Genomic DNA, 11,672 nt, shown 5'->3' with positions numbered 1-11,672 from the left:
GGCCTTACTGTACGTGACAAGGCACTTCTCTCTTGCTGCTTTCAAGATTCTCTCTTTGTCTTTGTCTTCAGCAGTTGGATTAGGATGTTTTTAGGTGTTGATCTCTTTGAGTTTATCTTACTTGGAGTTTGGTGAGGTTCTGGATGTGTATATTAATGTTTTCCATCAAACTTGTGAAGTTGTAGGTCATTATTATTTAAGATATTAATTATGCCCCATTCTCTCTCTCCTCTCTTCTGGGACTCCCATTATGTATAGGCTGATATGCTTGATGGTGGCTCAAAGATCTCTGAGTCTCTTGTTTATTTTTATTCATTTATTTTCTTTCTATTCCTCAGATTGGATGATCTCAATTGACCTATCTTCAAGTTTGCTGTTGTACCCCTCTAATGAACTTTTTATTTCAGGTTTTGTACTTTTCAACTTCAGAATTTCTATCTGGTTCTCTTTTTAATATAATTTCTATATCATAATTGATGTTGTACATATGGTGACACATTGTTCTCATGCTTTCCTTTAGTTCTTTAGACATACTAGTTCTTTGAACATATTTTTAGTAGCTGATTTAAAGTCTTTGTCTGGTAAGTATAATGTCTGGGCTCCCTAAAGGACACCAAAAGTTTACTGGCACCATATTACCTTTTTTGACCTAGTCTTTTATCTTGTTTAGGCAGTCACACAAGTCCACCCAATTTCAAGTGGGCAGTGACAAGCCTCCAGAATTGCAGGTGGGACCAGAAATGCTTCTGTGACCATTTGTGGAAAATATAATCTACCACATTTACTGTTTTGGAAAATCAAGTCACTAATGGCAGCACTGCTTATAGTAGTTAAGTCACCAGTTCACTACACTTGTCTCAGTGTGCATTAGTACCATAAAGCATATATATGAAGATTTTTTTTTTTTGAGACAGAGTTTCACTCTTGTTGCCCAGGCTGGAGTATAATGGCACAATTTCAGCTCACTGCAACCTCCGACTCCTGGGTTCAAGCAATTCTCCTGCCTCAGCCTCCCGAGTCACTGGGATTACAGATGACTGCCACCACACCCAGTTAATTTTTGTTATTTTTGGTAGAGACGGGGTTTTGCCATGTTGGCCAGGCTGGTCTCGAACTCCTGACCTCAGGTGATCCACCTGCCTCGGCCTCCCAAAGTGCTGGGATTACAGGCGTGAGCCACTGTGCATGGCCCAATATAATTTTTAAGATGTGAGCCTTAAGCTCCTTCTTGGGTCTTCTGGAGTTGTAGTGGCCAAGCATTTTTATATTAAAGTACCTTTCATAAATTATCTTTATTTTATGTATCTTTTACATAACAATTAGGACATTACATTTATTTTCTGCATTAAATAATTATTAAATTTTATAATTTTTTATTGAAGTATAACATATATGCTGAAGTACCCAAATCTTCAGTGTATAGCTCAAGGAATTTTTTCAAAGTAATAGTACTCATTTATTATCTCACAGTTTCTATTGTTCAGGAATTCAAGAGCAGCGGAGTTGGTGGTTCTGGCTTAGAGTCGCTCATCAGGTTGGAGTCAGATGTCGACTGGGACTACAGTTATCTGCAGGCTTCACTGGGGCTGGAGGATTTACCTTCAGTGTGGTTCACATGGCTGGCAAGTTGGTGCTGGCTGGTGGTTGGGGGCCTCAGATCCTTTCTCCACGGGGCTCTCCCTGGGTTTCTCTGAGTGTCCTGACAAAATGGTGAATGGATTCCCACAGAGCAAATAATCCCAGATACCAAGGTGGAATCGGCAATACCATTTATGATCTAGCCTTGAAAGCCACATGCCATCATTTCTGCCATATTTTATTGGCCACACAGAGCCAACTCTGATTCACTGTGGGAGGGGACTACACAAGGGCATGAATACCAGGAGGCTGGGATTACTGGGGGATGGCTACCACATTGCCCCATAGATGGATTCTATTCTGGGTTCCACAGTGGTTCCATGGTCACATCAGTGTCTTGCATCACCTTCTTTTTTTTTTTTTGAGATGGAGTTTTCCTCTTGTGCCCCAGGCTAGAGTGCAATGGCGTGGTCTTGGTTCATGTGAATCACTTCTTTTTTTTTTTTTTTAATCAAAAATCACATTTTTTTTTATTATACTTTAAGTTCTAGGGTACATGTGCACAACGTGCAGGTTTGTTACATATATAGACCTGTGCCATGTTGGTGTGCTGCATCCTGAATCACTTCTTAACTTCCTGTGTCTTGAATGTTGCACTGGTATTTTCCAACAATCACCCTTGGCTCCTCAAGGCTGTGCCCTCCTTAGTATCTTTGAGTTCTGAGAACACTGTTTATTACTAGCTAAGCAATAATTCCCATTGCCAAAGCTCCAAGGCTCATCTGCCTGTTTGTCTGGAGGTTTTCAAATAGACAAGGACGTGTTAATGACCTAGTATGTTATCTGTTAAATTTTGGCAGGCAGCATGGAAATGTGACTTTTTAAATAGGAAAAATAAAATTGTAATTTTGTTCTTAAACAATCACAATTACTTACTAATGGTATGTGTGCCTGTTGGGCAACGCACAGTTCCTCAAACCGTGGAATCAAATTAGACACTGCCATTCACATTTCCTGTTCCACATTGATATTTACACACTACTTGCTTTTTTTTAATAAAGGGAAATATTTTTACTTTAAAAAGTTTTTAATTAAAATTTTTTTAATAAAAGAAAACACCAATGAACACTTTGTTTTCAATTTTGCACCCTTACTAACAATATTCCAAAGAATGTCTCATACAAATATCCTTGTTCATATGTGGGAGTGTTTCACAATAGTTTATTAGAACTGGAATCTCTGGCTCATAGAACATTTGCATTTCCAATCTTACTAGGTAATTCTGAGTTGTTCTCAATAGTAATTTACTCATTTATGCTCCTAAAGTGTTTAAGAATTTCCCTTTTCTCCATTCTTGCCAAGTTGAGTATTATTAAACTTCTCCATGTCTGCCAATCTGATAGGTGTGAATTGCATCTCATTTTTTAAAAAATTAGGGTAAATTACATCTAACATAACATTTACCTGCATCTCATTTTTTTCCAATATTAAACACAGTTTTATTTAAGACATTGCATTTTCCACTTACAATACAGTGCTTATAAAGTGCAATGTTATTTCCTTCCCTTGTGCACATGTTCCATATTCAAGTATTGAGAATGCGCAGTGATTTACTATAGCAGCTGAACTTTAAAGCTGCCACAGAATTTGCTACAAATTTAAGTCCTTCCATATTTTCACTGTGTGGAGCAATGCTACATGTTTTCTTTGGTTGGCTTAATTAATCTTTTCAATGGTAGGCCCTGAGGAAGCACCGACAGAGGGAGGAGCTCCACTACCAGGGAATCCCCCAGGCATTCCTCCTGGTATGCCTTCTGCACTCTGGTACAGCTTGGTAATGATGGGGTGGCAGACTATCTCCAGATCTTTCTGCTGATGTTCACATTCTTCCTTCACTGCAGTCTGATTCTGTTGATAATTTCATTACGCTTGTCAAGAATCTTCTGCTTGTCTGCATTGTTAATCTTGCCTTGAAGTTTCTCATCTTCAACAGTGCTTTCATGTTGAATGCATGGGACTCAAGTGAATTCTTGGATGACACCTTGTCCCTCTGCTTCTCATCTTCAGCTTTGCACTTCTCAGCTTCCTGGGCTATAGCTCAATATCTTCCTTGTCCAAATGGCTCTTGTCATTAGTGACAGTAATCTTGCTCTCTTTTTCTGTACTCTTGTCCACAGCAGAGACATTGGGGATGCCATTGGCATCAATGTCAAAAGTGACTTCGATCTGAGGAACAGTGGAGTGCAGGAAGTAGGCCTGTGAGTTCAAACTTGCCAATCCGTAGAGACAGAAAGTAGATTGATGTTTTCTAGAGGGAGGAATAAGTGAATGAAGAATGATGGCTGGTGGATATGGGATTTCTTTTCAGGTTGATCAAACTATTATAATATTTTTGTTGTTGTTTTTTGTTTGTTTGTTTTTGAGACAGAGTTTTGCTCTTGTTGCCCAGGCTGGACTGCAGTGGCATGATCTCAGCTCACTGAAACCTCTGTTTCTGCCTCCCGCGTTCAAGCAATTCTCCTCCCTCAGCCTCTCGAGTAGCTGGGACTACAAGTGCACAGCACCACACCTGGCTAATTTTTGTATTTTTGGTAGAGATGGGGTTTCACAATGATGACCAGGCTGGTCTTGAACTCCTGATCTGAAGTGATCCTCCTGCCTCAGCCTCTCAAAGTGCTGGGATTACAGGTATGAGCCACCGTGCCCAGCCAAAGTATTGTAATATTAGAAAACAGTGATAGTTGTATATCACTGTGTATATACCAAAACACATCAAATTGTATGCGTTAAAAGAATGACGTTTATTGTATGTTAATAATATCTCAATAAATTTGTGATAAGATGAAAATGCATTTCAAAATTCTTTCCTTTATGTTTCTTTTATATATCATACTTAGAAATGGAAATAGCTTTTTCAGGGAGAAAACCCATCTAGAGACCTTGTGATGTGGTTTGGATGTTTTCTATCTCCAAACGTCATGTTGAAATTTGGTTTCCAGAGGTGAAGCTGGGACCTGGTGGGAGGTGATTTGATCATGAGGGCGGATCCTTCATGAATGGCTTAGCACCATTCCCTTGGCGATGAGTGAGTTCTTGCTCAGTTAGTTGATGTGAGATCTGGTTGTTTAAAAGAGTCTGGGATCTTCCTCTTCACTCTCTTGCCATGTGATACACTGCTCCCCTTCACCTTCCACCATGATTGTAAGCTCCCTAAGGCGCATGCCATAAGCAAGATGTTTGCACCACACTTCCTGTACAGCCTGCAGAACCATGAGCCAACATAAACATCTATTCTTCATTAAAAAAAAAAAAATTAAAAAGCCCCAAAACTTGCCAAACAGGTTGTAATCCTTGGTCATGGAATGCTCATCTTTATAAACCTGAATAAGCACACCAGGCTGGTTGTCAAAATAGGCAGTGAAATTCTGTGTCTGCTTGGTAAAAATGGTAGTATTACCCTTAATGAGGACAGTCGTGACCCCGTCAGCAGTTTCAATACCAAGGGAAAGAGGAGTGGCATCCAAAAGAAGCAAATCTGGAACATTTTCAGACTTGTCTCCAGATAGGAGGGCTGCCTGGACAGCTGTGCCATAAGCAACAGCTTCATCAGGGTGGATGCTCCTATTCAGTTCTTTTCCATTGAAGAAGTCTTGGAGAAGCTTCTGAAGGTTGGGGATATGAGTAGAATCACCAACCAGGACAATATCATGAATCTGTGACTTGTCTAGTTTGGTGTCTCGAAGGGCTTTCTCCACGGGGTCCACGGTGCCATGGAACAAGTCAGTTCTTCAGGTCAGTTCTTCAAATCAGGCATTGGTAATGGAGGTACAGAAGTCGATTCCTTCATAGAGAAAATCAATCTCGATACCAGCCTGGGTGCTGGAAGAGACAGTATACTTACCACATTCACAAACCATACGAAGGTGTGAGATAGCTCTTTTGTTCTCGCTGACATCCTTTTTTTTTTTTTTTTTTTTTTGAGATGGACTCTTGCTCTGTTGCCCAGACCAGAGTGCAGAGGTGTTATCTCAGCTCACTGCAAGCTCCGCCTCCTGGGTTCAAGCACTTCTCCTGCCTCAGCCTCCCAAGTAGCTGGGACTACAGGTGCATGCACCCAGCTAACTTTTGTATTTTTAGTAGAGATGGGGTTTCACCATGTTGGCCAGGCTGGTCTCAAACCCCTGACCTTGTGATCTGCCTGCCTCGGCCTCCCAAAGTGCTGGGGTTACAGGTGGAAGCCACCATGCCCAGCCTCACTGACATCCTTCTTATGCTTGCGCTTGAACTCAGCAATAAGATGGTTGACTATTCGGTTGTCAAAGTCCTCTCCACCCAAGTAGTTCTCCAGGTGTAGATTTTTTTTTTTTTTTTGAGATGGAGTCTTGTTCTGTTGTCCAGGCTGGAGTGCAGTGGCACGATCTTGGCTCACTGCAACCTCTACCTCCTGGGTTCAAGAGATTCTCCTGCCTCAGCCTCCCAAATAGCTGGGATTACAGGTGCACACTACCACACCTGGCTACTTTTTGTATTTGTTTTTTAGTAGAGATGGGATTTCACCACTTTGGCCAGGCTGGTCTTAAACTCCTGACCTCAAGTGATCTGCCCGCCTCGGCCTCCCAAAGTGCTGGGATTATAGGCATAAGCCACTGTGCCTGGCGTTCCAGCTGTACATTTGACTTCAAAGATCGCATTCTCAATAGTGAGGATTGACACATCAAAAGTGCCACCTCCCAGATCAAAGATCAGCATAATTATTTCAGCTCCAACCTTTCTCTGTCTAAGCGATAAGCAATAGCACCTGCAGTTGTCTCATCGATAATTCTAAGTACATTGAGACCAGCAACAGTTCCAGCATCTTTGGTAGCCTGACGCTGAGTCATTAAAGTCAGCTGGCACTGTGACCACAGCATCGGTAATTGTTTTCCCAAGATCAGCTTCTGCAATGTCCTTCATCTTTGTCAGAACCATAGAGGACATCTCCTCTGGGTAGAAGCTTTTTGTCTCTTGCCTGTATCCTCCTTGGCCCTTGGGCCTGCCAGCATCATTCACCACCATGAAGGGCCAATGCTTTATATCACACTGGAAAACAGCATCATGAGATCTGCGTCCAATCAGACATTTGGCACTGAAAACTGTGTTGGTGGGGTTCACTGCAACTTGATTCTTTGTGGCATCACCAACCAATCATTTGGTGTCTGTAAAGGCAAAATAGCTTGGAGTAGTTTGGCTTCCCTGATCATTGGCAATTGTCTCTACTTTTCCCTGTTGGAAAACACCCACACGAGAGTAGGTGGTGCCAAGATCAATACCAACTGTAGGTCCCTTAGACATGGTTGCTGGTGTGTAGGTCCAGCTCAGACAGCGAAAAAAGACACAGGAACCCAAGAGCTGCAGGAACCCCAAGGGCTGCAGGCAAGTTCCATGAGCTGCATTTTTTTTTTTTTTTTTGAGATGGAGTTTCACTCCTGTTGCCCAGACTGGAGTGCACTGGCGCTATCTTGGCTCACTGCAACCTCCGCCTCCCAGGTTCAAGCGATTCTCCTGGCTCAGCCTCCTAAGTAGCTGGGATTACAGGCGCCCGCCACCACACCCGGGTAATTTTTTTTGTATTTTTAGTAGGGATGGGGTTTCACCATGTTGATAGGCTGGTCTCGAACTCCTGACCTCAGGTGATCCGCCTGCCTCAGCCTCCCAAAATGCTGGAATTACAGGCGTGAGCCACCGCGGTCAGCCACATCTAATTTTTAATTCAGATTTTTCTGGAAATAACTGTAGATTCATATACAGCTACAAAAACAAATACAGAGAGATCCCTTGTTCAAGGAGGTTTTTTTTTAGAGAGATGAGGGTCTTACTATGTTGACCGGGCTGGACTCGAACCCCTGGGCTCAAGTGATCCTCATCCTGTTCCTCAGCCTCCTGAGTAAGCTGGGACTATAGTTATACACCACCATGCCTGGGTTTCAGTGACTTTTTATGTAGGAATGCAGTCATGTAGCCAACACTCACATCAACCACATCCATTTTCAGCACCCTCGAAGACTCCCTTATGTCCTGCCCAGTCAATACCTATCAAAAGTAAATATACTGACTTAAAATTTTTATTTTGGCTGGGCACAGTGGCTCATGCCTATTAATTCCAGCACTTTGGGAGGCCAAGGCAGGCGGATCACCTAAGGTCAGGAGTTCGAGACCAGCCTGGCCAAAATGGTGAAATCCCTTCTCTACTACAAATACAAAAATTAGCTGGGCATGGTGGTGGACACCTGTAATCCCAGCTACTCGGGAGGTTGAGGCAGGAGACTCGCTTGAACCTGGGAGGCGGAGGTTGCAGTGAGCCGAAATGGCGCCACTATACTCCTGCCTGGGCAACAAGAGTGAAACTCTGTCTCAAAAAAATTAAAAATTAAAAATTAAATAAAATTTATATATCAAGGATGATAATAAACACAATGTATTTATCTATTTATATACTATAAAAGTATATTTATATATTTAGGGGAGTTGGAGCTGATGAGATTGAGAACCACTGTGTCTAGTTAAGACTTCCTTAGGCGGGTAAGTTGGAGGCATCAGGAAATGTGTTTTCCACCCTTTGCTTATTTTCATTGTCTGTCCCAGTCTGTAGTCTCAGGCATTGTGCCTAGTGAGGCATCACATAAAAATGGAATGATCAAGTATTTTTTTTGAGACAGAGTCTCACTCTGTCGCCCAGGCTGGAGTGCAATGGCAGGATCTCACCTCACTGCAACCTCCGCCTCCCGGGCTCAAGCCATTCTCTCACCTCAGCCTCCCGAGTAGCTGGGATTACGGGCATGTACCACCTTGCCCAGCTAATTTTTGTATTTTTAGTAGAGATGGGGTTTTACCATGTTGTCCAGGCTGGTCTCGAACTCCTGACCTCATGTTATCTGCCTGTCTCAGCCTCCCAAAGTGCTGGGATTACAGGCGTGAGCCACTGCACTCAGCCAAGTTGCCTTGTTTGAAAGTAATTGATGATAGTCTTAGAATTCGCCTAGCCCCACCCCTCGATGTGCTTTTTTTTATTTTTTATTTTTTATTGAGACAGGGACTCACTCTGTCATCCATACTGGAGAGTGCAGTGGTGCGATCTCAGCTCACTGCAACCTCCACCTCCCAGGCTCAAGTGATTCTCCTGCTTCAGACTCCCAAGTCGCTGGGATTACAGGCACCTGCCACCACACCTGGCTAATTTTTGTATTTTTAGTAGAGATAGGGTTTTACCATGTTTGCCATGCTGGTCTCGAACTCCTGACCTCAAATGATCCACTCTCCTTGGCCTCCCAACGTGCTGGGATTACAAGCGTGAGCCACTGTGCCTGGACTCGATGTCCTATTTCTTATTTATGTAACCTTTTCTGTTTTTACTGAGAAAGGAGTAAGACAAAGAGCATGGATTATCAAAAGGACGTCATCCTTGACCACCATGCAGCAGGTAGACACCACGAAAACCCAGAGAGCAGGAAGTACAGGCAGACTGTGGCTGAGGACCGGGTCAGGAATTCTCTGTCTTGTGATTCACCAGTGGTTGGTTCCTCTTGGTTACAGGAAGAAGGGACTAAGAGTATCTGAGTATGTGATGTGCAATTTTATGCACAGGGAACTCTGTTGGGCACATTGTGTAGGTATCATTTAATCCTCAGAACAACCCCGTGAAATAGCTGTTACAATTCCCTTCCTCTGGATTAAAAAAAAAAAAAAAAAAAAGGTACCCTGTCTCTACTAAAAATACAAAATTAGCCACAGGAGGAGGTCAGGTAGGGAAGGGGATAGAGTGAGAAAAAGAGTGCATCTAGTGCCTTCCGGCCAACCATTATTTGAATAACTGGCTCTGCAAAGGTATGAGGAAGAGGCCAGGTCCAACAGAAGCCAAGGCATGGCAGCTAACATGATTCACCACCGCTGATAGGGAGAGAAGAGGATGGAAACATGTCTGCTGACATTAGCAACAGGAGCGTCTTGGGTGATGACACTGATTGGGATCCAGAATGAACAGGAAATGAGGTCATGGGACAGAGGGTATGGACCATTCTTTGGAGAAGTTTAGTTGCAAAGGGGATACGAGTGGAGATGACGTGTTAAGGCTGTGTGTGTGTGTGTGTGTGTGTGTTGTTTTGTTCTTATTGAACATGACTTGTGCATATTATGGAATCAGTAGAAAAGATCTGAAAGAGCTGGAGATAGAGACAGGAGAGTGAAGGGATGATAGACAGTTCTATGTTCCTACCAAAGATTCTTGGCCAAGATGCAAGGCAGGAATGAGAGCCTCGCCTTTGATGGGAGGAACAGCAACCCCTGCTATAACAAGAGGCAAGGAGAAGAAAAAGTGAGCCTTTCAGTTGGTGTTGGGAAGAAGAGGCAACTATTGGCTTAAACACTTCGATTTCTCTGAATCTTAGCAGGTAGGTCAGCCTGAGAGTGAGAGGATCTGAGCAGAATAGAGTGGGCTTGAAATCATGCTTGCATGAGTAAGAAAGTGAGTGGGGCTGGGCACGGTGGCTCACACCTGTAATCCCAGCACTTTGGGAGGCCGAGGCAGGAGGATCACCTGAGGTTGGGAGTTCGAGACCAGCTTGACCAACATGGAGAAACCTTGTCTCTACTAAAAATACAAAATTAGCTGGGCATGGTGGCGCATGCCTGTAATCCCAGCTACTCGGGAGGCTGAGGCAGGAGAATCACTTGAACCTGGGAGGCAGAGGTTGTGGTAAGCCGAGATCATGCCGTTGCACTCCAGCCTGGGCAACAAGAGCGAAACTCTGTCTCAAAAAAAAAAAAAAGAAAGAAACAACGTGAGTGGACTGGCAAAGCGTAATAGCCTAATAGTGTTACCCTGAAGGTCTAGTGGACTATTTGTGGAAAGGAACCAACCTGATTAGCATAATTATTTTGATTAGGGTCACTTTGATTAGGGTCAAAGTGAAATTTGCCTCGTATCCATGGATATTATCTGAAGAAACGGCGCTAGACATGCACAGATGAAAAAGAATCAGTCCTTGCTCTCCAGGGCTTGTAGTCCATTGGAAAATTTCAAGGACACAGGTTGTAGGATAAGGATCAGGTTTGGCTGGGAGTAAAGGAGATTCCCCCAAAATAAAATAGTTTATTTCTCTCTCAGAAATAACGTATGTAGTATCCCAGAGCTAGTATGGCACACCACACTGTTGTGAACCAAGACTTCTGTCTTGTTGCTCTAACATGTATGGCTTCTACTCCCAAGATATCTCATGGTCTTAGGCAGCTGCCATAGCTCCAGCCATTACACTGCTATTCCAACCAAGAGAAATGTGGAAGAGAGAAAGAACTGGCAAAGGGTGCATGCCAGCTATCTTTTATAGGGTTTCCTGGACGCTGTCATCTCACTGGCCAGAACTTTATTATTTTTTCTGAGATGGAGTCTCATTCTGTCACCCAGGCTGGAGTGCAGTGGCACAATCACGGCTTACCAAAGCCTCGACTTCCCAGGCTCAATGATCCTCCCACTCCAGCCTCCTGAGCAGCTGGGACTACAGGCTGTGCCACTACACCCAGCTATTTTGTAATTTTTGCAGAGGCAGGGTCTCACTATGTTGCTCTGGCTGATCTCAGACTCCTGGGCTCAAGTGATCCTCCAGCCTGGGCCTCCCAAAGTGCTGGGATTACAGGTGTGACCCACTGCACCCAGCCCGGAACTGAATTATATTACCATACCTCGCAGAAAGGGAGCCTGGAGAATGTCAGCTTTATTCCATTTAGCAATGTGCCAAACATAACACTTGGGGGAGGGGGACTTAGCTACCAAGGAAGAGGGAAGGAGCAGAAATTAGAGATCACTAACTGTCTCTTCCATACCGATAAATTAACAGATGAATGAGGCAAGGCACGGTGGCTCATGCCTATAATGCCAACACTTTGGGAGTCCTAGGCAGGAGGATTGCTTGAGCCCAGGAATTAGACACCAGACTGGACAACATAGGGAGGCCTCGTCTCTACTAAAAAAAATTTTTTTAATTAGCTGGGCATGGTGGCACATGCCTATAGTCCCAGCTACTTGGGAGGCTGAGGTGGGAGGATGTTTGAACCTCAGAGGGTGA

At 43.6% G+C, this 11,672-nt stretch overlaps 1 pseudogene; it reads right to left on the bottom strand.

Annotated features, from left to right (window-relative positions):
• Positions 1 to 3,294: 3,294 nt before the first annotated feature.
• On the bottom strand, positions 3,295 to 6,909 carry LOC129042217 (heat shock cognate 71 kDa protein-like; annotated as a pseudogene).
• Between the last annotated feature and the right edge of the window lie 4,763 nt (positions 6,910 to 11,672).

The sequence above is a fragment of the Pongo pygmaeus genome, chromosome 7 (assembly GCF_028885625.2).
Source record: "Pongo pygmaeus isolate AG05252 chromosome 7, NHGRI_mPonPyg2-v2.0_pri, whole genome shotgun sequence".
NCBI classification, from domain to species: Eukaryota; Metazoa; Chordata; class Mammalia; order Primates; family Hominidae; genus Pongo; species Pongo pygmaeus.
Note: the sequence above shows the minus strand (reverse complement) of the source record. Positions and strands in the feature narration are given on the sequence as shown.